At 33.6% G+C, this 27,919-nt stretch overlaps 1 pseudogene; it reads right to left on the reverse strand.

Moving 5' to 3' along the window:
- Positions 1-20,087: 20,087 nt before the first annotated feature.
- Positions 20,088-20,719, reverse strand: LOC114087527 (small ribosomal subunit protein uS4-like; annotated as a pseudogene).
- Positions 20,720-27,919: the final 7,200 nt, after the last annotated feature.

Below are 27,919 nucleotides of genomic sequence, written 5' to 3' on the forward strand. Positions count from 1 at the left end.
TTGGGGGTATATTTATTTATATCTGGCAAGCAGAGTCTCTTTCTCTCTGCTTCCCTCTGCCACACTCTTCTGCCTTGATTTTCTGCCTTACCCGTAGCCCCAAGGAATGGAGCCTGCCTTCTATGAACTAAGACCTCTCAAAGTAAGAGCCCTTAAATAACATTTTTCTCCTTTAAACTTGTTCTGGTCAGATCTGTTAGTCACAGCAGTTGAAAAACTGACTAAAACACTCCCTAAGGTACTTAAACTATAAAAGTTGAAACATATCAAAATTTTATTTTAGGGCTTTTCATCTTCACATTCTATGTAGATCCAAGCACATTTTTCTACCCACTCACCCACTCCATCTATTGGTCCTCTTCTCTGACCACTCACTATTCCATGTCCCATTCCATTTGATTCTCACTGGACTCTATTCTCACTGGAATTTGTGCTGTTCTCATTCTGCCTAAGGACCTTTTTCGCTTGCTGTTTCTTCTATTTATTCATAACCTGGAGATCACGTGACTTGTTTCCTTATGAGCTTCTCGTCTCTGCTCAAAAGTCATTTTGTAAGAGACTCCTTAAAAACCATATGCAAAGAGCACACATACAGTTTCTATCTTATTTCTCATACTTTATTTTCCATAACCTGTTAACACATTTTTTTTTCTTTTGGTGTGTTTCCCCTCCCATGAAATGTTATAAAAAAATTATCTCTCACTTGAATAAACAAAATAATTATGTTCCTTGGTCACTTTTCATCTATATGAGACCTTGCAACTACTTTTGTATAGTGGAAATCTGCAGAAAATTTTATGTCATATTTATGTCACACCATACAATGTCCCTCGCCTTCTCCCAAACATTCTCCCAACTCCCTGAAAGTGAAGAGATTAAAAATGAAGAGCCATGTGAGAGAAAGAACCCAGATTCAAGATTGTTCCATAGAACAAACTGCCCACAAGGTGCCTCATCAAGGATATCTGCATAGGATTTTCATGAACTTGAAATAAAATTATTTGATTAGACTCTGTATTTGGGATTATTCCTTTCAACAAGAAAATCTTCACTCATACAGCTAGTAGAAACAGTGTTAAACAAAATTATTCTTACACTTAGTAAAAATGGTAAGAACATCTTCACCAAGGTTACTATAGTAGCTATTGCAACAGAGAAGAGGGTAAATGTCATCTCTGAATATATCAAGGAGTGTTCAACCAAAGCATAATGCAAAGGGTCAGTGTGTAGAAAATTACTAAGAAGAGCCATCAAGAGTACAGTGATTTTTACAAAACTGTCATAAGTGTATTCTTGCAAAAGGCAGGCCAGGAATTACACATAAAAAGTAGGGCATGAGGAATTGATCAAATACCAAGGGTAATCAGACATCAAGGGGAGAGGCATGAGGTTCTTAGCTAAGAGTGAGTTGGGCAGACCAAAGAAAGGATAATATCAAGGTAAAAATATAGCTAAAAATGGCTCAGAGGATCCTAACTAAAGTTTCAAGAAGAGTCTTTGTCTTTAGTAGTTACTAAATAAGTGAGTGCTGTGTCTTGTGAATGGAATTATGAACTTTCTAAGTTAAATAGTAAATACTGTGAAGGCACAGACTTCTTTGAACTTTTTTTCCTATTCTTTCACTCACTTATAGTAAGATCATTTTCTATTTAAATAAATATGGAATAAAAACACTTGTCTGAATATTGGCTTTACTTATATCATGATAAGTCACAAGTATAAAGACTATTTTGGGGGAGGGGGCAAGGACTGAACTCAGGGGCACTTGGCCACTGAGCCACATCCCAGCCCTATTTTGTATTTTATTTAGAGACAGGGTTTCACTGCTTAGTGTTTCGCTTTTACTGAGGCTGGCTTTGAACTCTTCATCCTCTTACCTCAGCCTCCCAAGCTGTTGGGATTATAAGAGTGTGCCACCATGCCTGGCTAGAGAATATTTTTATAAGGAGCATCCAGGATGTTTTGTACTATTACAAAAATAGATAAAATTATATAATCTGAAGTTTTAATATCTAATATTTTAGTACCTGTCCAAATTGCTTTTTAAGTTTTGTTTTCTTTCCTCATTTTATGAGAAACTCAAATTGTCCTGATTTACAAGATCCATAATAAGTTCAATGAAGAACTAGCAGACAGCATAACTAAATTTTAGCAAAAGCATATTAATATTTGAGGTGTCCTAAATAAGTCTCATTTTATATTCAATTTTAGTAGAATCAAGAAAATGGATTAAAGCACACGGCAAACAATAGGGTTTTGACATTTATGTTATGGAAGCATGGTATTTACTATTTGAACATGTGAATTGTGGTATTTATAAGTGCTAAGAAAAATTTTTTTAAAATTCCTTTCAACTTGTTTGCTATACGAGTACATAATTTATAAGATGAAGATACTTAATGCATGAGATAGTATCACTAAGAAATAAATAATAAACAAATATCACCATCTATGCATCTAAAAAAATAAAGCTATAAAGCAAGAGTGAAATGCAGTAGAATAAGGTAATCTAAAAGGGAGTATATTAGGATTATGAGTTTCTGTTGTAAAGACTTACCAGTTTTAAAAACCTATTTAGCTAGTCTTTAAAAAAAAAAAAACTATCTTTTCTTCAAGGAGGTTATGTTGGAAATAGAATTTTTCCCACTTTTGAATATCTTAATATCTAATTATTGTATATATTACTAAAGTTTTTATACTGACAAAAGCTGTAACTTTTGTCATTTTTCCATATTTGTCATCTGGTAGCATCAATGACAAAGCAATTAATAAGAAATGGAATGGGGATTGGAATGGAAATTATTACACACAAAAAAATTTAAAAATATAAAAAATGTTAGAGAAAAACTAATTATATGTTCAAAACATACCTCAGTTTGAAGGAGGAACAAAAGTGTTAGAGATACATTATATGACCACATGTGAGGCTTACATCTCTCTTTTGCAATCATATAGGTGAGAGGTTCAGGAGAACAAAGAACCATGAGTTGAAATGAGACTGAAGAAAGAACACCAGTATCTGTAGTGTATCTTTTATTTTCTTCAATAGGAAAGACTGTGACACCATGAATGGCATGGTTTTGCTGGAAGTCAAAAGCATAAAAGCTGAAGAAACAACATATGCTCAGGAGACTTGTGCTAGCAGCAAAAACAACTTAACATTTTTTTGCCAATTTAACTGAGATGCAGCAATTTTTAAACCATTAAGATTCATATGTAATAGGATTACATATTTGTTCATCAATTGCTTATTGAAATATTGACACAGTTCTTAGATACTAAGGTACTTCATTTCCAGAAAAATTCTATGTATATTTTATTGAATTTTTCTTGATTTTTCAGCCAACTGAGAAGTAAAATGATATATTAAATTGGGCATCAAAGATTAAAAAAAAATAGAATGATTTTCTAATTTAGCATAACTTCTTATATCTCCACAATTAGGGCATGTAAAAACTAAGTTTAATGGCATTTTCAGCATTTAATTACCATTGTCTAATGGCTGATTTATATAACAAAACCCGTGTTCCATGTTACAGTAAAATGCCACAAATTGACAGTTTCACAATTGCATTTTGCAATTTGAGTCTTGAAAAACTATTAAAATAGGTACTGATGAATTTGTTTTTGCTTACATTATTTGTTCTCAGCTCTCTATTCATTTACTACAAAATTTTATCTGGCTAGTGTCAAAAAGTAAGATTACATTTCTTCAAGAGGTTTATACTGTAATTTCCATCATATTTACCTCTTTTAAGCCAATAATGAATTTAATTATTTCAATTTATGTTTGATAATAAACTCACAATTCTGAACAATTATTTTGACTCTAATGTTTATTGTGCCTTACAGATAAATCTACTATATTGCATTTTATAACACTACCTCCTGGAGGCAGGCCCAGGTCAGCCCTGCTGACACCCGCAGAGCACAGTCAGGCCTAGGACAGCCATGCAGACACAGCAAGGAACACAAGCAGTCCCCGGACAGCCACACCAATGCCTCTGGAGCCCACACTGAGTCTGAGCTGCATCTTTGAACACATTGCCCAACACCACCGCTGCCCCCCCAACCAGACCTGACATTCCATCCTTGAAAGCAGCAGCCTCCATCTTGGGACACCCTCATTGCCCTCCTTAGTTTCGCCAACTCCCAGGTTGGAAAACCAGCTGGTCAGGAGAGGTATTGGAATCCTGCAGGTGCACTAGAAACCTAGAAAACTAGAGCACCTAAAGCATTAAAAAAAAAAAAGAAAGAAAGACACAGGAACAGCATGACAAAACAAGGGAAAAAGATGCCCCAAACATAACAAGATACGACATTATTAGAATCCATGGCTAGCACAACAGAAGAAATGACAGAGAAGGTGTTCAGAATGTACATAATTAAAATGTTCTCTGAATTGAAGAATGATATAAGAGAACAAATACAGGCAGTAAAAGATCATTTCAATAAAGAGCTACATAAGCAAATACACAAAGCAAAAAATTATCTCAATAAGGAAATGGAGGTTCTGAAAATAAAACAAACAAAAATCCTTGAAAGGAAAGAAACAAAAAACCAAATTAAAAGCTCAATAGAAAGCATCACCAACAGATTAGACCACTTGGAAGACAGGAACTCAGGCAATGAAGACAAAATATATAATCTTGAAAAGAATGTAGATCACACAGTGAAGATGTTAAGAAACCATGAGCAAAACACTCAACAAATATGGAATAACATAAAAAGACCAAATTTAAGAGTTATTTGGATACAGGAAGGCATAGAGTTCCAAAGCAAAGAAATGAGCAATCTATTAAATGAAGTAATATCAGAAAATTTTCCAAACATGAAGAATAAATTGGAAAACCAAATAAAAGAGGCTTACAGAATGAAAAATGTACAAAATCACAACAGATCCACACCAAGGCACAATATATTAAAAATGTCTAGCATACAGAATCAGAAGAGAATTTTAAAATCCACAAGACAAAGGAATCATATTACATATAGAGGGAAACCAATTAGGATTTTTTAACCTAGACCCTGAAAGTTAGAAGATCCTGGAACAACATATACCAAGTTCTGAAAGAAAATGAATGTCAGCCAAGAATGTTGTGTCCAGCAAAATTAAGCTTTAAATTTTATGATGAAATAAAAACCTTTCATGATAAACAAAAGTTAAAAGAATTTACAGCTAGGAAGCTGGCACTACATAACATCCTCAGCAAAATATTCCAGGAGAAGGAAATTTAAAAAAATGAAATCAGCAGGAGGAGGCATTACAATAAAGGAGAAACTAATCAAAGGAGAAACGAAGTCAGTTCAATACCAAAAATAAACCATAATGGCTAGAAATACAAATCATGTCTTAATAATAACCCTGAATGTTAATGGCTTAACTCACCAATCAAAAGACATAGACTGGAAGATTGGATTTAAAAAAAAAACAAACACCCAATGATATGCTGCATCCAAGAGATTCATCTTATAGGAAAAGACATCCACATACTGAAGAAGAAAGTTTGGGTAAAAAAAATGCCACTCACAAGGACTGCAGAAACAAGCAGGGATTTCCATCCTCATATCCAATAAAGTAGACTTCAAGCCAAAATTAATCAAAAGGTATAAAGAAGGACATTTCATGTTGCTCAAGGGAACCATACATCAAGAGGACATAACAGTTATAAAGATATGCCATATATATATATATATATATATATATATATATATATATATATGCATCTATGTTCATAAAACAAACTCTTGTCAAGTTCAAGAGTCAAATATACCACAACACAATAATTCTGGGTGACTTTAGCACACCTCTTTCACCACTGGATAGATCTTCCAAACAAAATCTAAACAAAGAAACTATAGAATTCAATAATACAATCAATAACTTAGACTTAACAGACATATATAGAATATTTCAAACATCAATGAGTGAATACACTTAATTCTCAGCAGAATTTGGATCCTTCTCTAAAATGGAGAATATATTATGCCACAAAGCAACTCTAAACAAACACAAAAAAGTAGAGATACTACGCTGCATTGTATAAGACTATAATAGAATGAAATTAGAAATCAATGATAAAATAAGAAATAAAAGCTATTCCAACACTTGGAGACTAAATAATATTCTACTGAATGAACAATGGGTTTTAGAAGACATCAAAGAGGAGATTAAAAAATTTTAGAGGTGAATGAGAACACAGATACAATATATTGAAATCTCTGGAACACTGTGAAAGCAGATCTAAGAGGAAAGTTTATTGCATGGAGTTCATTCATTAAAAGAAGAAAAGTCAACAAATATATGATTTAACAATATATCTCAAAGCCTTAGAAAAAAAGAACAAACCAACACCAAAAGCAGTAGAAGTCATGAAATAATTAAAATCAGAGCTGAAATCAATGAAATTAATACAAAAGAAACAATTGAAAAAATTGACTGAACAAAAAGTTGGTTCTTTGAAAAAATTAATAAAATTGAGAAAAACTTAGCCAAGCTAATGAAGAGAAGGAAAGAAAAAACTTAAATTATTAAAATCTGTGATGAATAAGTAAATATGATGGACACTACAGAAATACAGAAAATAATTAGATATTATTTTGAAAATTTGTACTCCAATAAAATAGAAGATATTGAAGACATGAACAAATTTCTAGAGTCAGAAAATTTGCCCAAACTGAAACAGGATCGTATACTTGATTTAAACAGAATAATTTCAAGCAATGAAATAGGAGACGCCATCAGAAGCCTACTATCCAAGAAAAGTCCACGACTGGATGGGTACACAGCTAAGTTTTATAAGATCTTTAAAGAAGAGGTAATACCCATACTCTTCAAATTATTTCAATTATATTTGTAGAAAAAGAAGAAACACTTCCAAACTCATTCTATGAGGCCAGTATCACCCTGATTCCAAAACCAGGCAAAGACACATCAAAGAAAGAAAACTTCAGATGATTATCTCTAGTGAACACAGAGGCAAAAATTATGAATAAAATTCTGGCAAGTCGAATACAAAAAGATACTGCACCACAATCAAGTGGGTTCATCCCAGGGATGCAAGGTTGGTTCAACATATGGAAATCAATAATTGTAATTGAATTATATTATCATCTCAATAGATGCATAAAAAGCATTCGACAAAATACAGCACCCCTTCATGTTCAAAACACTAAAAAAAAAATAGAGATAACAGGCACTTATCTCTACATTGTAAAAGATGTCTATGCTAAGCCCCAGGCCAACCTAATTCTAAATGGAGAAAAATTGAAAGCATTCCCTCTAAACCTGGATCAAGACAGGGATGCCCTTTTTCATCAATTCTATTTAACATAGTTCTTGAAACACTAGTCAGAGCAATTAAATAGATGAAAGAGATTAAAAGATACACATAGGAAAAGAAGAACCCAAATTAGCATGATTTGCTGATCATATGATTCTATACATAGATGACCCCCCCAAAAATTCCACCATAAAACTTCTAGAACTAGTGAATAAATTCAGCAAGGTAGCAGGATATAAAATCACCACCCATAAATACAAGGCATTTTTGTATATCAGTGACAAATCTTCTGAAAAGGAAACAAGAAAAACTACCCCATTTAAAATGCCTCAAAAAAAAAAAAAAAAAAAAAAACCTTGGGAATCAACAAAAGAAGCTAAAGACCTCTACAGCAAAAAATACAGAACGCTAAAGAAAGAAATCAAAAAATACCTTAGAAGATGGAAAGATCTCCCAGTTCCTGAATAGGCAGAATTTATATCATCAAAATGACCATACTACCAAGGCACTATACAGATTTAGTGCAATTCTGATCAAAATCCCAATGACATTCTGCCACAGCCCGGCTGGCTGGGCAAAATAACCGGGGGGTGACGAGCAACTTCTGTAGATTGATACAGCAGGAGTGGAAGCCATTTATTGTAGGATAGGAGCGGTATTTATACATTCCACACAGCTTATCTAATTAACATAAAGTAGATACAGCAGTCAACCAATCAGGAATCTCCACACTTAATGGCTCGCTTTTGTTACTTCTCAAACCACTCCCTCTGGCATTTTGCCAGGCACCATCCAGACTTGTTTATGAACTCTAACATTCCCCTGGCAAAATGCCAGGTGTTATTTTGACTTGTTTACAGCCTCTAACAACATTCCTCATAGAAATAGAAAAAGCAATCATGAAATTCATCTGGAAAAACAAGAGACCCAAAATAGCTAAAGCAAACTTTAGCAAGAAAAGTGAAGCAGGTGGCATGACTATACCAGATCTTAAAATATATTACAGAACAATAGTAACACAAACAGCATGGTACTGACACCAAAACAGACTTGTAGACCAGTGGTACAGAATAGAGGACACAGAGACAAACCCACACAAATACAATTATCTTATATTAGACAAAGGTGCCAAAAACATGCATGGAGAAAAGATAGCCTTTTCAACAAATGATGCTGGGAAAACTAAAACCCATATGCAACAAAATGAAATTAAACCCCTATCTCTCTCCATGCACAAAACTCAACTCAATTGCATCAAGGACTTAGGAATACAACCAGAGACCCTACTTGTAATAGAAGAAAAAGTAGGCCTTAATCTCCATCATGTGGGATTAGGCCCCAACTTCCTTAATAAGACTCCTTTGGTGCAAGAATTAAAATCATATATATAAAGTCATATATATATATATATATATATATATATATATATATATATATATATATATATATTTCTGTAATTTTTTAATTCAAAAGTTTGCAAGTTTGTTTGAAACTCTAAGTCCTCAGAACTCATTATTATGCCAAGCATCTAATAATACTTTAATAATATTTGTGGAATAAACAAGAACTTTAGAAATGCATGCCATGAATTGATAATGCACAATCAATTACAAAGTAGCTTTCACTTTCTATTTTATAATTTTTATCTTCTCCTAAAGATTCCATCTATCACCAAGGAAAATTAGAGGAAATAAAGGGGTGCAAAGTAATAGGACCAATATTGGGTCCTCCTGTTTTAAATGAATGTAGAAAATCTTGTGCTAATATTTTTACACTTCTTCCATACCTAAGGAGAGGAAACAAAAAGCTAATACTATTAAATTAGAAGAGTGTGTGTGTCAAGGGTGAGCATAATCTAAATGCTGCCAGACTATTCCATTAACTCTAAGACTTTGAAAGCAAGGATCAGATGAAGAAAGATTTTGCTGATCTTTGAGAACTGGCATCATTTTAAAAATAAATACTCCTTGAATGATGCTATTACTTCCTCAACTCTCACCTCTATATTTATAATTTGGATTAGAGAACCTGGCAGTGTAATTTGCATTGTACAAAGAGCTATTTATCATTTTCCATTAATTTTACTAAACTTTTAAAAATGTTTTATACAAGGAGTTAGCATAATGATGTTTTTATCAAAAATAATAATTGTAATTGCATTTTGTGATATATATATATATATATATATATATATATATATATATACATACATATATATGTGTATACACATATATACATACACATATACATGCATGTGCTAATTTGAAGAAGGAAGTCAAATCACTTCATTGTGTTATGCCCAATACAGATTTTGAAAACCTACCACTCAATCTTGTATTACACTATAATTTGTAATACCTGTTTGAAAAAAATAAATTGTGCTTCAGTCCTGAAATAGTCATATCCAGGTGATTTGTATAATTTTTGTTGTAATGACATAAATATGGAGAGACCAGATTAAAAAAAAATTGCTTGCTTTGAATGGAATCTAACCCAAACATGCAGTCAGTGTATCAAGTATTGTGTACGATCTAGTTAAGAAGTCTAATATCATCCATCTCACAATTAATAGGGCCTCGTGGGTAGGAGAGTGAGTTTATGGGATCAAGAATGAGAAGGAGACAGGTGTGTAGAGTGTTCACATTATTGGTTAGGACTCCATTTAAGAGAAGTGCTGGAAGGCATGTTGCCAAAGCTTATCTTATGTATTCTTCTTTATCTGAGACTTTTCTAATGGCCCATTTTACCACTGAACATGCCAGTTTATCATCACCTGTCCTAATATATTAACTCCATTAACAATCATGTCACATATTCCTGGGAAGTATTAGTTCTTCTTTCAGTGATCTGCATATTTTTGCTGTCCTTGTAGTGATCATTTCACAATTGTCTTTTTTTTTTTTTTTTTTGATGGGAGGGTGTAACCTAGGATTGAACTCAGGTGCACTCGAACACTGAGCCACATTCCCAGCCCTATTTTGTGCTTTATTTCAAGACAAGGTCTCACTGAGTTGTTTAGTGCCTCACTTTTGCAGATGCTGGCTTAGAACTTGCAATCTTCCTGCCTCAGCCTCCCGAGCGATGAGGATCACAGGTCTTTTAAAGATTTATTATACTTCACTTATTCATGAATTCTTGAATGAAATATCTCTAAAGCTCAAGTAAAAATATATTTGTTCATTTATGGTCTTTTTAACACAATATAAATTCTATTTACAAGTCCTTGTTTACATGATATATAGACTTTTTAAATTCAGTTATAGTAGAAGAAAATCCATTGCTTATAGTATTAAGACAAACTGTTTCTGTTTTTTAATTCAGAGCACACATTTATAAACTATAGTAAAAAGAACAATTATATCTTGATTAATTTGACTACTCAATGAATGAAAATCTATCACCACATTTAAATGAAATTTATTGGACACATTGTCTTTTTGTTTGGTATCGTAAATGAAAATTTTCACCATTCTTACCAAGATCCCTCTATGATGATCCCTGTGTGTTTTGTTTCTTCATTATAAAATCATATGACAAGACAAGAAATGCAAAAACTCTACACATTGATTAGGAATTTGTACTTAACAAACTTATTAAAATCGTTTTCTTTGTGAGATGTTAAAAAGATTATTATTGTGATAAAACACAAAGTTCTAATGCTTACCCTGTCAAAGCAAATTACCCACATTCCCTGTCAAGTATAGTCCTGTTCAGATAGTAACTGTTAAACTCTGTTTCTAATTTGGCTGGAACCACTACCATGACTCGCAATGTTTACGCTTCCTTAAATATAGTTAGTTGAAGTTGAAGCCTATACCCTTGGCTGACAGCAATTGTAATTGTGCTAGCCAACTGCATCCTAAGTTCAAAACCCAGCATCAGATTAACCCTATATTTCTCAAACCTACAAGCAAGGCAACTAATTAGAAACAGAAATAAGTTAGATACTGACATATGTGTATATTGCTTCTAGACCTTCAGTGGGTATTTAAGCTAGAGATTTCCTAATGGAATTCTAGAAAGGAGGACTTGAGATACACTTATTATACTACAAAAGGGAAATATTTTTGTTTTTGTTTGTTTTTGTGTGTTTATTTGCTTGGTTGCTTTTTAAAAAAAATTTTACTGGTGTATTATAATTACATATAATAGTGGAATTTGTTGTTACAAAGCATTTTTTTAAGTGTAAAGCCCCCAAATCAAATATACCTTCCCCATGTGGCCTGCAATCTAGATCATACTAGTCAAAGCTATTTCTGAAACAAGTGGCAGCAGCATCTGGGAGCTTCTTGGAAACTCAGAATCTCAGGTCCTATCACATACACAATTGAATTATATTTTTCTTTTATCAACACCCAAGAGATTTTGTACATGTATGATGAACTTTGAGAAACACTGGTCTAGATTTTTTGCACCAAATACATCAATTGCCTTGCATTTGAATTATTTAGAAATGTATGTTAGCTGTGCATGTATTTCAATCAATAGTAGATTTATATTTATTCCTAGTTTAAAATGTTCAGTCCAATAATACAAATGTTTGTATTAAAGAAAAATCCAAGACATATTCAAGCTAAGCACATTAAATTTTAAACACAAAATGGATTTCAAAGTAGTACAATCTATATGTTTTCAATTAATTTTTACTAAAATTTTAAAGGATACTTTGATGTCTGTACAGTTTCAATAGCAGCATGTATGTGTTTGTGTGGGGGCGGGCAGGTAATGTACCTCTTTATTCATACTAGAAACTTCAGGATATTATGTATAGATCCTAAAATTTAAAACAAAAGTTTTTAAATATATTTAACTTAGAAAATTATGATTTACAATTCTAGTCAGAATTAATACTACTTAATATATTGTACCAAAGCTCTGAGGTAAAGAGAAATCCACTTAAAGCAATTAATCTACTATTTTTAATACTGTACAGCAAAACAGTGGTAGGTTTCGATTATGCAATGCTAAGTAAAATGTTAAAATTACAGTGACATATGTGAGTGAATGCTTAATTTTTCCCCTCATGTTACCTCTTAAGTAATTTGCAAATATTATGTCTAAAAATGGGATCTTTTCCATGGGTATGAAATTGAAATTTAGGCAAAAGATTGATAGTAGCATTCTAAAAAAAATCCAGAAAGTGCAGCAACTGCCAAATACCTGAGCAAAACGTGGAGAAAGGAAAGGAAGAGACAATTAATGGGATATAGAAAGTCTAAAGGAGGCATAAATTATAAAATCTGATCTATCATATTTCTCATAAAACCAGTAAGAAAGTTGCATTAGCTTCCTTTGTAGATGAGTCAGAAATTGGCCAGGCACAAGACTCATTTGTCTCTCTTTCACTAACATATTTGTCTTCTTTCTCTCTAAATCAAATGAATGATCAATAAGATGTAGCTATGGGGATATTGACTTGGTTCTCCTATGGTCTCAGAAAATTAGCCTTTACTGATATTTTGGTTATATATAACTCTTGCTTAAGATAATACTATTCAAGATGTTAATTTATCATATTTCAAGTATATGATAATTCTATCAAAAATAAATTTTAATGAGAGTTACTACTCCTCTAAATTACCAATACATTCTTCTAAGTTATTAAAATCCTATTGTACAAGAAAACAATTCATTTTTCTTACTAAGTTCATGACTAAATAACCAGAGAACTCTATTCTTTATGTCATTCTCAAAGTTAAACAAAAGATGTGAACTGGAGTAGAATAAATCTACAGTCTCTTTTGGAAGCACAGCCAACTTTCAGGCCTTTAGTGAACAGGATAGAGCTTTTGTTCAGGTTTCTTTATTTTCCCTTTTCCCCTCCTTCACTCCCTTCCTCCCTTCTTTTCTTTCTTCTTTCTTTTCTTCCTTCCTTGTTTCATTTTTTAACTTTAATTTAATGGGACTATAAATTTAGTGTTGAAATGTAATCAAGTAATTATCAAAACAAAGAAGGATCTGATTTTTTGAAAATCTAGTGGCAAATTTTCATTTTTATATCTTTTTTTGTCAAGCACAATGCTTTGTGAATGGCAGAGCCTGAGTAATTGTTGACTTGAGTTTATTTTCAGAACAGGTATATAAACAGAAATATTGATAATGATGTTTTTTTGCAACCTAGAAACACATTTTCCTTAAGACTCTTTTTTTCCCCCTGTGTCTGAAGTTCTAATTTTAGACAATACTACAGAATACTCTAATGAGCGTATCCTGGCATCACATGTGAAGATTGACCTTGCCCTTGGAGCTCTAAGGGTCAGCTCAGAATTGGTCCATGAGAAAATAAATCTTTGAATAGATTTGCATTTGCTTATGGTCAGTCTTCACCTTGCACCAAGCTTAAGTCTGGGGCCACAGAGTACATTAAATTTAGGCAAGAACATATATAATAAAAATTCTAAATTTCAAAAAGTGTACTCTGCAAGGGAAAAAGAGTTCTTCAGTTATGCTGTTTCTTGACATCCAGTTAATGTTGCCAAAGTGCAATAGCAGAATCCTTTATATCTTTCTTCTAATCCAAACTCACTAGCTTTTGACTATTTACATTCCCTTGCAATCTAGTCAACTCCTGGGAATATGATATTAGAAGGCAAACTTTCTATTCATACAACCAGGTATTTTACATTGTCGCTACAAAGAATTCCTCTGAGTCCTACTGCATTATGGACTTGCATATTAGCAACCTACCTGGCAGAATCTGTGGACAAATTAACACCTTGTTTGGTCTTGACCTCCTGACATGGATCAGTCCTTAACTAACTTGTTTATTCCCTACTGTGTACAACTCTGAAATTAGATATAAACCTAATATCTCTCAGTTCAGATGACCTTAAAGAAACTGAAACATTAGTTCATATAATTAAAATTAACCTTTACTGTTTGGAAATTTCAGTGAGTTAGATTTTGAAGGAAAATGATCTTGCAAAGATCTTAGCTAAGACCTGATAAAATTTATTCTGATAAAACTATAGACCTAATTGAAGGCAGCTCATTATAGAATCAATAGCTAACTTATTTTGAAGAGAGAAGAAATGCTATTAATATTAATATTTTGTTTCTTATAAAAACAATTTAATCACCAGCTGAGTGTGAAACAGGAATTGAAAAATAACTTACTTTTTGTTGTATAACCCACTGAAATGTTGACGTTTGTACTATAGGCATGTGCGTGTTACATTAAAAATAAACAACAACAACAAACTAAACATCAGCATTTTTATGTAGTAAAACTAACTTCAGAGATAGAAATAACATTCTATTTAAACATAAAGAAATTGTAGAGAACTGCCACTGAAATATTTTTCTTGCTTACATTAAACACCTCTTCACCCATTTTAAGTAGCAATAGCAAGTTAGAGACAACCCAAAATTGCATATCAAAGGACTCAGTGATTCTTCCTAACAAAGGTAATAGGGTGGAGTAAAGGAGCAATAAAGAAAGAAATAAGAATAATTTTATCCCAAGCATCATTTTCTTCTGTTTCTTCCAATAGCATAAAAAAGAAAACTATGAAAGGTTTTCAAGGAGCCAGAAGGTGTTTGTTGTAATTTAACTGTACATCCTGAGGAATTGAATTACCAGCAATAGAAAAAAACACACACACACCAAATATATACAAAACAAAACAAATAAAATAGCAAACATATAAGCATGTACATTTCTGTATGTATACACACATATATGTACATATATACATAAATATATATATATAGTATGTCTATTAAAAGAGTGATGCACAGTCACCAAAACATTGATGCAAAAAAAACCCTGAATGTTTAAAACAAAAGAGAAACATTTCTTTTAAGTTAAAAGTAAGAAATGTTTATTACTATGAAAATGACCTGTATTGACATAAAAATAAGAGACTCAGAATTTCCAGAGCAATCTTAATTGACTGCTGACTTGGGAGTCTATGTTAGTCAGTTTCCCCTTGCTGTGACTCAAATACCCCAAAAGAACAACTTAGAGAAAGCAAAGATTATTTTGGGTTCATTGTTTCAGATATTCAGTCCATGCTAGCTAACTTTATTGCTTTGGACTTGAGGTGAGGCAGAGCATCATGGCAGAATGACATAGTGGAAAAAAAGCTGCTCATCTAATAAGGTTCAAAGAGAGAGAAGGGACCACAAGGAAAATGAACCTTTCTAGGGCATTCCCCCAGTGACCTACCTCCTCTTGGCATAACCCACCTCCTTACATTTACCACAAAGTTATTCCATTCAAATAAGGATGAACTGATTAGGTCAAGGCTCTCATCATCCAATCATTCTACCTCTGAATATTTCTGCATTAACACAGGAGCATTTGGGGGATCCATGACATCCAGACCATAACACAAACTGACAGACTGCCTGAATTTGAATGTAGATTCTGCTTCTAATTTATTAAATAAACAAGTGGTTTCTCTCCCTCTCTCTCTGTTGATTTTATATATATATACACACACACACACACACACATATATATATATGTATATATATATATATACACACACACACACATACATATATATATACACGCATGCACACACACACACACACATATATATATATATATATGCATGCACACATATATACATTTGTACACACACACACAACACACATATATGTATGTATTTATATATCATATATATATATCTATGTACATATCTTATCTCTCTTTTCTTTTTATATATCCCTGAATTCTCTTTTATGAAATTTTCGTTTGCAAGGTTGAAAGCTATGTGCACACTTGTAATCTCAGCATTTTGGAAACTATGGCAGGAGAATGGGAAGTTCAAGCCATGTTTTGGCAACTTAGAAAAACCTGTCTCAAAAAATAAATAAGTAAATAAACTTGAGTTTTCAAAATAAAACAACAAAAACTCACACATATATATATTTTATATGTATATATTGTTAAACATATATATCTTGTCTCGTGTGTATGTGTGTGTGTGTATACTCTTATAGACACATATAATAGTAAACATCCTGCCAGTGGAAAAACATCATAGATTGATTTTCATATTCACATCTTCAGCCTCGTGTAAACATGACACTAACCCATCATTTTTCCCTCTTCAGGAATTAATATGCAACATATAAAGTTCAAGAAGTTGGGGGATTTCTATTTTTTTAAGATTAACTGCTTCAACTTAGCATTTCAAAGTGAAGCCTATTTAACAAATCTCCAGTTACCTAAACACAATTAAAACTCATAATCACTGATCAAAAATTAACATAGTTTGTGTGAGAACATCACACAACACATCAGACCTCTCTAGGATCATCACCTGCAGAGCTGTTAATGAGCAGGCATCAGAGAACATGCCATGACCTTGTTTCTTTAGATAGAGGGGAAAGAGTACAACACAAAAAGGACAGAAGGAAAGCTAACCACACCAGGCTGGATTTAGAAAAGTTATATATAAATGCAGCTTTCCAAGAAAGATGGATGATGTCATGATCATATCCAAGAGCCATTTTTGTCATTCAGAGTCAGCCAAACAAGTCCTAAAAACTATCTCTTCCTGCAGACGTAGAGACTATGTGTGTGTGTCCAGTCTCTTGGTCTGTTATGCACTACAGCTACAGGCAAGGAAGTTGCATAGAAAAAAAGCTGCAAAGTGATGATCCTCTGACCCAAGTACTTTAGAGAGAACAGATGTTACTTGTATAATGCTATTACAAAGTCAGACAAATTAAATGGTGTTTATTTACAATTTTTCTTCATGGAACAGGCTATGAAGCTCTTGCTTTGATATTTAACTTTAAAGAATCCATATATTGAGAGTTACAAATGAAAATGTGAGCAAGTAAACACTCTAATATAAGAAGTAATATGTTAAAAAACAGGATATTTCCACAAATATACATATTTAAAATAAAATGATTTTTACTTAACTATGTATTAGTGCATGGATTCAATTCTCAGGACAATATTTCTTTTCAATTTAATGGAAGACCAGTTTTTGAAACAGAATTTTAAAACTTCTAACTATTCCTCATCTGATATAAATTACCTACATCTTAGTTCAGAGAACTGTGCTTTTGAACAAAATATGGATTTTCTTCCTTATGTTCACTGAATGTCAATGATAGTAGACAGGAAAATTTATGCATGTGTTTCTGTTAATTAAGCTTCCTTGCTTATAAGCCATTTCAAGAATCGAAGGGAAATCTCAATTCAGAAGTCTCCAGATATTATTAACTCATGGTTAAATCATTGCTATCACTTTCATAAATACAATTTTTAATTTACAAGAGCTCTTTTAAGTAATGGCTAACAAATACAATAGATTCTCCCTTGATACTGATACCCAAGTAAGGCATTGAGAATTTTGACAAAAGTAAATGATTTTTCAGCAAGTTTGCACCTAAACACTATTATCCCAATCTATAAATTCATATGCAATTAATCTGTATTATTATTTAGTGTTTGGGTATGCTGCAATGAGATCAAGGTTATTAGAATTTGGAATTCTACTGATTCTTAAGTCTATTTTTTTCCCTTGGTGGAAAACTAAGCAGTCTTAGGTATTTATATCAATTGAAGAGCCACTCACTCATGGGTCCATCTTTTCCTCACTGGGAGATTCATTGGGGTTCTTGGGACAGAAGAGTGAATTTCAGTAGATTTAGAACAAACACTTGGTATCTTCATTGTGGCCCAGCCTAGTATGATAGATCTCTGAGACATAGTTCCTTTTGGAGACCATAGCAAAGCTGAGCCACAGTTTAATGTGAAATTTCGTGATGGAGACAATTACCCCCAAATATTAACTGAATGTGATCTTTATACTAGGCAAAGGTTTTTGTTATGACTCTTCTTTTCATAATGTATGTATGGCAGAAATCACTGCCTGTTTGTGGGTTGGATTGTAGCCACTTGTATCAATGAATGACTGAAAAACTAAGAGTCCCACATTTTTTTTTATTGAATTTTAAAAAGTGTTAAAGCAGAGGTTAATGGAATGAAATTTATGTTACAGTAGTATTTCTGAGTGGTTAAACCTTCTTTGGATCAGGGAGTCTGACTTACTTACAACCAGACTCTGCTACATATAACCTTGGATAATTTACTGAGTATCTCTATATATCACTTTCTCATGAAGAAGAATAATAGAGCACCTTTCACAATAGAGTTGGGAAATAAATTAGAATCATATGTGATTCACTTCACATGGGGACTGGCACATGGTAGGCACTCATTAACTATTTGCCACTATGATTAGGTTGTAGGCAATAGAAATTGGAAGATGAGAATTAACACAGACCGCCCCCCCCCAAAAAAAAAAAATAAGACAGTGGATGGAAAATGATTAAAGTCTTAGAAAAAATAAATTCTTTACCCACCCTTTATACCTTTATATGATCTAGTCGCTACCAATTTCTCCAAAGGCCTATCAAGTCATTTCAACTACATTCATGGTAATTTGTCTGCTTTGGACTTCATTTTATTAGAGATGCTCAAATTGTGTCCAGATTGTCATAGATATTCTCTTTAACTTTCATTTGTCTAAATCCTACTATTCTTCAGGTTTTAAATTAGTGTCTCATATTTAGAAAAGCCTCCACTGAAACATACATTAACCCCACCTGCATGGCTTCTACACATAATATGGAAGTCTTTCCATATTATGAAACAGAAATCATGATAATATCGTGTATGTAATTAAAGTAAAAAGTATCCCAGTCTTCCTACTGAACTGTGAATCTCATAGGAAAAAAGAACTGCATGTATCTTGTATACTAACATAACCTCAGAATCTAAAATTATACTGGACAGAATAGTCAATGAGTATTACTTATAACAAATAAAAGAGTAGGCCAAAAAACAAGTGTGTAATGCATTTAACATTTTCCAAAGTAGTTTAGAGACCTATTTAGATAAAATAAAGAGTTCAAGATTTAGAAAATATAAGATAAATTCAGTTAGGTTAGATGGAGTCAGTTGATGGTGAGCCTTGACTATTAGCCTAAATAATTAGTTTATAATGAAAAGTAAACTTTTTTTTTACATTTTTTGTCTTTTTTTAACACTCTAGTCAGATACAATTATGTAATAATGTTTATTTTGTTTTTAAGACCGTTTTGCAAAGAGGGGTAAAGATTTAACACAAAATATTATTTGCAAAAATAAAAACAGAAATACATGAGTTACATTACTCAATAGAAAGAAGAAGAATGTAATAGAATTTCAAATACTGTAATTTCCATTAAAATGCATTTTTAAAAGTACTAGAACATTTTCTCTATGCCCTTATACTTATTTCTTTTCTGTTCTCTCTCGCTCTCCCACCTTCCTTCCTCTTTCCCCCTCCTGCTGAGGGCCATTGCTAAGTAAGAATGACACATGGCATGACCCAGGTCATTTGCAGTGTCATTGCATGTAAGGTGACCTTGCTCAAGGACCAGGGCGGATCCGGGTTTAGGGCGTTCCCGGTTTAGGACAATCCAGGTTTAGGGCGGTTCCAGGTTTAAGGTGTACCCTGCTGGGAATAGGGCGTATCCTGCTGCCTCAGGCGCGCCTGCTCGTTGAGTTCTCCTTGAGTTCTCTGTGATTCAGAGAGTATTTGGGATTTTGCCCAGAACGTGATGGGGGCCCAGAACGTGAATTCCCCCAGAACGTGTTTGTAGAGTGCCGGTGTGAGTTCGGGAATAAAGAATTGCTGTTTGAATCTACAAGGCTGTGAGTGGCTCGTGATTTTGTGCCCAGCTAGACTGCGGCACCCTCCCCCTAGTCTCCTCTCCCCCTTTTAAAGTGTTGATCCTGTTTTATTATCTGAGGGAAAAAAGTCCTCCAGACTAGGAGGGGAGCACTTAATCCTCCTCCTCATCATCACAAGCCCCAGCCCAGCCTGGCCCTTCTTAGCATTCTTCCTCTTCAGGTGGCCTAGTCGGCCACCCTCATATGAAACCTAGAGAGAATAACCTCAGAATCTAAAATCATACTGGACAGAATAAACCTGGATTCAATGTGCTTCTTTCTGGGAGTCCAGGCAGACAATGAAGGATTGGATGTCCATAGGAGCTTGCGGACCCTGATGTGGAGCTGACAGATGAGCACATATGGATGGTGGATGGACTTGGCCAGGCCCATCTTAAAGACCTGGGTCTGCAGGTCTTTTAGAAAGAAATCCTCAATCTTCAGGCCCAATATGTAATCCAGCTTCCTCTTGCCCTCCTCCAGCACCCCAATGCGGACAAGTTGTCGCAGCAGGGCATTCATTGCCTTCCAACAGAAGTTGGGGATCCTTTTTGTCCAACGTCAGCAATTCCAGGGTAGCCTTGCGAATTTTGGACAGAGTAAATTTGACCCTCCAGACCTTGTGTTTGTTCCGGAGACCATACTCATCAATCAGCTTCAGTTTTTGCTCTAGGCAGGATTTCTCCAAGGGTCTGCGCGGGGTCACATAGGTTTTTCAACACATCCAGCTCCCTGCCACCAGCATGTTGGCTCGGCTTCAGAGTCGTCAACTATGCACAGTCCCCAGAAATTGCGAGAGAGGACCCTTATACTTATATCATGGAGTGAGATTAATTGTTCCTTTTTTGTTTAATTTGGAATGATATGGTTGGCAGTGTTGGGGACATTGGTGAAACCACTGAAAACTTTCTTCACAACATGTGGCCCAAGCTCAGAAGAACCTACAAGAATTTTAGGATCTTCCCCAGAATTGCTCAATCAAGATGTAGATGTTACCAATATTCACCTATTATTTAAATGCACAATCAATTATGAGAAGTATTACTTCAAGTGTCTTAGTGCCATGATAGATGCTCTCCTGAAATACCACAGAAACAGGTAAGATAATAAGTGAGCATCAGGTAAGAAAGAGAATTGACAGGTTTGGGAGGCTATCTTAATCCATTTTCTGTTTCTATAACAAAATACTATGCATTGAGTACATTGTAAATAAAAGACATTTGGGCTCATATTTCTGGAGACTGGCAAATATAAGAACATGGCACCAGACTCTACTCAGCACCTGATAAGGTCCTCATGCAGCTTCAACTCAGAGCAGAAAGCAGGACAACAAGTGGGAGCATATAGAAGTAACAAAGCATTGAAAGGCTGACTCCTTTTTAACAATTTGCATTCAAATTAACTAAATCAGTCCCTTAAAAATGAGAACTTATTCTCATGAGAAAGGCATCAATCCCTCTTATTGGCCTGATCACCTTCATTAAAGACACTGCCACTTCTCAATTTTTTGCATTGAGGAATTTAAGGTTTCAATAAATAAGCTTTAGGGGGACACGTGCAAACCATAGCAGGAATTAAATTATATTTAGAAATGAAGTAAAGGGCAGCATCACTGATGATTTTAAAACTTCAATGTAAACAACTGAAAAGATGACAACACATTTTTTAAAACAACAACAAAGGGAAATAGCATAAGCTTTGTATTTCAAGATAGCCATTAGTAGTAATCTCTAAAAAATTAAAAAAAAAAAATCTTAGTTGTATTTGGACACAATACCTTTATTTTATTTATTTTTATGTGGTGCTGAGTGCCTTGCACATGCTAGGTGAGTGCTCAACCACTGAGCCACAACCCCAGCCCCCCAAGAAACTTTAATGCTGTTTTTCAATTCCAATGTAAAAATGAAGCTGTAGATTATTCTAATTTCCAGATTTACAGGTAATTTCCAGGCTTATATCTATCTTCATGTATCCTATCAAATCCTTTTATTTTTAAGAACTTCTTATTGTTCTTTGGAAGGTTAGAGAAGTATTTGTAATTTAAATATTTACCCAAACAACAGGACACCTTGTAGTGAAATTATGGGTATTAAGGTAACTTCTTTTATTCTTCAGACATTAGCTCTCTCGCAGATCAAGCTGAAAGCTGAAATCCCACCTATGAATCATCTGCAGCTCTTGTAACTCAATGTTATGAGTTTCTTGTTCATACCTTTCAAAAAAGATAAATTTAGTGTTTTTTCTTGTAAACTAATATTTATTTCCTCTTTCTGATAGACTTCTGTGTATTTTTACTTTATAGGCTTTTGTTTCCTTTTGGTCCACATTAATTCAACACTTACTTATCAAAACTTTATTGAACCCATCATTTAGCAGGCAGAAAGGTTAGCAGTGGAGATCTAGAGAGAAAAAACTATCAATAATATCTGTCCTTTAATGTGTTTACAACTTTATGACAAGGACAGATGATAAATCATCAATTTTGCTAAAATATGATGGCTACGACAAAGGCACAGAGATACTGTTTATATATATCCTGCATCTCTGGAGAAATAAGGGAAAGGTTTAAAAGTATCTGGGGAATAAAGATTATGATTCATGCCTATGTTTTATTTTCCTAAATGTTTCTCTTCTATTTTCACATACCATTTTTTTGCCAAGTAACTTACTAGATGTTAATTAAATATTTTTTTTTAGTAACTGACAACTAAACCATATCCATATTTTCTAAAAACATGAAAATAATATTAATAAGATTCTCTATTGGATAACATTACTTGTAAAATGAAAAGGCAATTTTGAAAGTGATCTTTATCCAGGTGCAGTTGTGTATACCTCTAATCCCCATGATTCAGGTGGCTGAGAAGAGATGATTGCAAATTTGAGGACAGAATCAGCAAGGTCAAGGCCAGTGTGGGAAACTTAGCAAGGCCAGTTTAAAAAAATAAATAAATAAACATAAAGGGATGGGGATGTAGCTTAATTGTAAAGTGTCCCTGGGTTTAATAACTAATACTGCAAAATTAATTAATTAATTAATTAATTAAAAGTAACCTTTTTTTCTCTACTATTTATTGAATCAAAAAGCAATAACTCAATTTGTAATTCTAGCAACTCAGGAGGTTAAGGCTGGAGGATCATAAATTTGAGGTCAACCTCAGCAACTTAGGAAGCTCCTAGGCAATCTAGTGAGATCCTGCTTCAAAATAAAAAATAAAAAAGGCCAGATGATGTATTACATTGGAAAAGCATTCTTCCTTCAATCCTCAATAAACAAAAAAGAAAAAAAAAAACTAGAGACTTAATGTAGGTATGGTGATAAAGGCATGAGGATGGCAAGTTCAAGGCCAATCTCAGCATCTTAGTGGACCTCTAAGCTACTTGGCAAGATCTGGATTCAAAAGAAAAATCAGAAAGAACTTTTGATATAGATAAATAATAAAGAACCAAACCAAACAAACAAACAAACAAAAAAAAAAAAACAAGAGAAAAGAAATGAAAATCAAAAACAGTGACTTAAGAATCATTTGATATTTAACTTTCAGAACTCTGAAATAGATAATAAACATGCAATTTTTTCATTTTATTTAAAGCAGACATTAATGTATTTTAATGTACACTATAGAAAATTATTCATTTTGTACTTATCTTTCAACACTTTATTTGTTTAAATAATGTTTATTATAACTTTAAATAATGTTTATTATAACTTTAAATCCATCAAACTAAGTCTCAAATGGTTTAGAATAAAGAGAGGTTGATCACAGACAGAAAAGCTGAACAAAAACATGAACTTTCTCAAATGCTCTAAACTGCCTTTGGCAGAGTGAAAAAAAGTTAGAACAGCCTAAGGCTCCTCTTCAGGAAATACTCTTTGTACAGAAAAATTTAAATAAAGGATTCTTTACTTGTCTTATATTCCTGGGAATTCTTATATCTCCCCTTTCCTCATTTCTATGGAAGACACCAGTCACTGCCTGTGTTTGTCAGCTTTCACTTGCTGTGACTGAAATACCTGACAAAACAACTTAGAGAAGAAATAATTTATTTCGGCTCATGCTTTCAGATGTTTAATCCATGGTTGCAGGATTCCATTTCTCTGGGCCTGAAGAGTTGAAAGAGAACTTCATGGTGAAAGAGTATGGTAGAGAAAAGCTGATCAGCTCAGGACAACTGGAAAGCAGAAGAAAAAGACTGAACAAGCTGGCATTTTCTTCTGAAAAGAAGCACATATAAAATGGGCCAAGGAAGGTATGATTGCTGAAAAGATTATCACTACCAAGGAGAAACTAAGTACTTTGCACAGATACAATAGGAACAATGCTTGGAAGGCATCTCAGGAATCAGCAACACCATGTCCATGAAAGCCTCAAGGCACTAAAAAAAGAAAACTAGTTTGACATGCTGGAGGCACTCTCCTTGCACAGGAAATTATTTCCCCAGGATTTGTTTCACTTTGCTCAGCTGCTTGGAGCCAGAGTGATGGATTTGGCTGAACGTACTCAACCTCTGGTACCATGAATTCCAAAAGCACTTCTGCTCTAAATTGTTCTTGTCAGGTATTTCAGTCTGAGCTACAAAAAGCTATCTAAAACACTTCCTAAAACATCTTTCTCACCAATGCATGCCTACTTCCTGGAACCATTACTAATAGAGCAAGATAAGGTCCTTCATGAGAGAAATGAGGATGCAAAGAGATGAATCAAGACACTAAAGACTATCCACATCAACTCTTCTGTAATGTTAGTTTTTCACCTTATCCACATCAGCAATTCTATTAATGTCCTATTTTTATTTTTCCACTTTCTTCATCCTGAGCTCCTTAGTGAGGTGGAAGAGAAAGAAAGAATAAAAAGGAATTTGTTTAAATCATCAATCATCTGCTGCACAGGAACTACTCGTCTTCCATGTGACAATCACCAGTGTTTCCTGACATTGCATTGGGTCATTTTCTTTTTCTTTCATTGAATATTTAATAGGATGAGAGCTAATGCTGGATTGAGACATATTATAAGGAGGTTCAAACTTTCACGCAAAAGGTTCGATATTGAAGTATGCTAAAATAAACTGGCAATGGAAAGATTAATAAATCTGCAATAAGTTTATCCAATCATAGTTTCATGTATCCCCTCAACCTTCAGAAGGAAGATTCAAAGACCTAAACAATCCATTTTCATGCTTATGTTTGATGAAACATGGAAATCCATGTAGAAATTTGACTAGACAATAAGGGTAAAATCTAATAGTAACACACTTGGCAGAAAACCAACACAGGTGTATGTGTTCATGTTCTTTTTGGCTCTCTGTGAAGCAATCCTTTTTAGGGTTATGAGACAGGACTTTTTCTGCAATGGGACGGAGTCTTATGACTTATAATCAACTAGGGTTAAGTCTGAAAATGTCTTTGTGGCCAATTCTTAACAGAAAATTGTATTAAAAAATAGATTTATACTGTGAATTTTTATGGTTGACTTTGGGGAAAAGGGGCTCTTATTTCCATGACCTAAATTGACAAAGAGGAATTCTGGATTCTATGTCTTAACTCAAGGGAGAACAAGAGACCATCTGCCTCATAGTTCCAATGGTTTTGTTCATCCCACAGATGTCAGAAGGACAACCCTTACATGAACTTTGGTATGGTGTTGAAGTTGATTAAATAACACCCACAGCATGCGGCTCTGAAAAGTTTTAATATTACTCCCACAATGAAGCTTTCTGCAGAAAATAGGGAAATCTTCCCATACAAATCCAAAACAGTGGCTTGAGAAAGTAGAGAAAAGAGTTTGACTTGGCTTTCTTTATGATTAGGCAATAAAGTTAGGGTAAAGGTCCCTGTGCATGGGCTGAGGCTCTCAGGGTTTGAACTTCCTGCCCCTTCCAAAGAAGGAAGCATCTAGTCTTTTTATTAACTTTCTCAGATGTAGAACAGAAGAGAAAAGGGAATAGTAAGTGATAAAAACTGGCAGGACCTAAACATCAAAAACTAAGTCAGGGTCTTTGTTAAAGTTCCAAGTGAGTTCCTACTTCAGAGCTTTTACAATTTCTAATTCCTTTCCCATGAATTATCTTTTTGTTCATCAAAATATATTTTTAAATCATTGATGCTTGCTTCTGTTCTAAAATTATGGCTTAAGGTGAGAATCTAAGGCGAGAATCTAAGGTCTTAAATATTTTTTCAGAGAGACACTGGCAGTTGGAATGATTGAGAAGTACAAGTTAGAGAACAAACATGGGTCACCTATTCAATATCCCTGCATATTTTCATATAAGTAGTGGTAAATAAAACTCTGAACGACATTTAGAGAGCTTCCTATTCATAGACCCCTCCCTTATAAAGACATGAGTTGGGGTTCTGTAAGATTCTTTCTAAAGATTGGCAAAACAAATATTTTTGCTTCTTTGTTCATGTATCTGCTTAAAAGGAGGACTTAATGATAGGCTAACTGAATAGAGAAAAAGAATAATTGGAAGGAGAAGGAACAGAGGAAAGAGCACTGATTGTAGAAGACATAGAAGAATACCTCTTCTAAGTTTCTCCATAGGGTAACAATCTGCAGGAACCCAAAAGTCTTAAAAAGAGTAGACAAAACTGGAGGTGGTAGTATTCCATTTCACCTACAGATTTGTAGAGTGAAGTTGGTAAAGGGAGATGGGTATTTGGGAAATATAAAGGCCATCAGCTGAAGATCATCTAAAATGAGTTTTTTTTTCCTACTTAGGGCTCAGTTAAAATGACAAATGAGTATTTTTTTAAAAAGGAGGAAAGAAAATTGTATAAAGCACCAAAGTATGGATCATAATTTTTGTTTCCTATCTCCATCTTTCTGTAGGTCAAGGTAAAGTTAGCTGATACTGCAAGTAGAAATAATAGGGAGAAAATATTACTGATTTGAGACTGAAGCATTGATTTTTTTCAAGTCAGTCTTAAATGGGAATCTGAAAGGGACCTAGAAAAATTGTTGGATCTGGCTTTTTAATGACCTTCTTTCTATTTAGCAGGGTAATGTAACTACATAGTATCATTTGAGTATAGTTATTAAAAGATATTTTTTGAAAAATAATATGCAAGTTAACATTCATATATCAGGATTGTTTTAAGGCCTTAGTTTTCAGCTTAAGTGCTTTGTCTCCATAGGGTTAACTCTGGTTATTACATTTAAATGCTCTCTATCCTCCATAATGGATAGTTGAGAAAACACAATAAATAAGTGAAATCTGAGGCTCACTGTTTCTCTCTCTCTCTCTCTCTCTCTCTCTTTGTGCACATATACACGTGTGATGGTCCCTACCAGAGTTATCCAAACATGTTTATTACAGAAGATGTGATCACACTTACCTATGAGATATTTATAGAGAAAAAAAAAAGAAAAAAATTGATCCTGCAAACTCTATATTGAGAAAAATCAACATTTGTTAAAGGAATGTTCATAGAGAAATAAGAGGAAGCAGAGTTAAAAAATTTCTAGTGGAAACAAAATAGAATGGAGTCAAACCCAAAGGAATTTCCAGAAGAGAAAAATGATCAAGAGTATCAAATCCTACAAAAAGTTCCCCTGAGATAAATACTAATGCTTTCTATTAAATGTAGCTTTTTACAGATCTAATTGTCTTAACAAAAGGCATTTGATTAGCATTTAGAGAGAAGTAGTTTGAATAATAAATGAGAGTGAAGAAAAGTTATTGAATACCAACCTTATGGAAGTATGAAAGTCCCTAAATGTGGTTAAATACAAAAACAAAAACAAAAAACAAAACTAAGTTTGAACATCAATAGAAAATTAAACAAATAAAAAATATTTTATTTACCTAATCTTTTAAATTATCTCAGCTGAAAAATGGCTCAGTAACTAGATGTTTAATTAGAGTAACTGTTCATTGCATAATTAGTATAAAAGATAGTTCTTACTTAGTCTGCAAATGTTGACATTGTCTGATGATATTTATT

Source organism: Marmota flaviventris, chromosome 8, assembly GCF_047511675.1.
Source record: "Marmota flaviventris isolate mMarFla1 chromosome 8, mMarFla1.hap1, whole genome shotgun sequence".
NCBI lineage: Eukaryota > Metazoa > Chordata > Mammalia > Rodentia > Sciuridae > Marmota > Marmota flaviventris.